Source organism: Penaeus monodon, chromosome 33 (assembly GCF_015228065.2).
Source record: "Penaeus monodon isolate SGIC_2016 chromosome 33, NSTDA_Pmon_1, whole genome shotgun sequence".
Lineage (NCBI taxonomy): Eukaryota > Metazoa > Arthropoda > Malacostraca > Decapoda > Penaeidae > Penaeus > Penaeus monodon.
In genome coordinates, this window is record NC_051418.1 from 11,743,452 (window position 1) to 11,744,359 (window position 908).

The following is a 908-nucleotide window of genomic DNA, read 5'->3' on the forward strand; positions in this document are numbered from 1 at the left end:
AAATAACACACTTCGGACAGAATAGCTTAAACTTGGTCAAAAATCCCACAAAAACAGACTTAGAAAACATAATAATAGCCATGTTTGTGCTTAGTATCATCGCTATGAAAAAAAAAACACGATGAATGTGCTACAGATGTGCTTGTGTGAACTTTTTTTTGCTTCCTTTCTAGTATTTTGTTCATCGTTGCTAAAATAGCTATTGTGTATTTTGCTCCTGAATGCAAAACTGCGCCAAGAATATAGCTAACGTCATCAACTCTGCATGAAACTAAACTTTGAAATATGAAAAGGCAAGTTAAAGGTGCCGGCCAGTGCCATTATCATTTTGCCGATATTAAATTGGCATCATCTGACATACCCTATCAATAAATGAATTTAATCTGATCAACAGATTTAGCAGATAACGCTCGTGGAATGCGCTCGACCTCAGGAGCAACTTGATTTCCAAGAATTAAAATATATACTGATTTTGATATCACATCAGAGATCTGGCCAATGTGTAACGCAGAATCGACTGGTACTGCGCCTGGTTAGCTTCATTTCTCGGCCGACATTTGTGTCACGGATGACGTCAGCACTTTAGTAGAAGAGACTGAAGTGCAGAAGAAGCTTTTGTAGCGGAAACCTATCAGTTTGATCCAGAAAATGCAAATGATCCACAAGTAGAACGATGGATAGGGTGAATGAAAGTATGATGTCAAGAACGGAGGGAAGAAACAGAGATAAAAGAGAGAAGGAATGCTTGAATATATGACACAAAGGAAGAAAGGAGGACAGGGAAAGAGAGAGAGAGATGGCATAAAGAAAGGAGAAAAATGAGAGAGAGGGATGAATGAATAAATAGTATAAAGAATGGAAAGGGGAATAAATGAATGCTTGGTATAAAGAGAGAAAGGAGGAAAGAA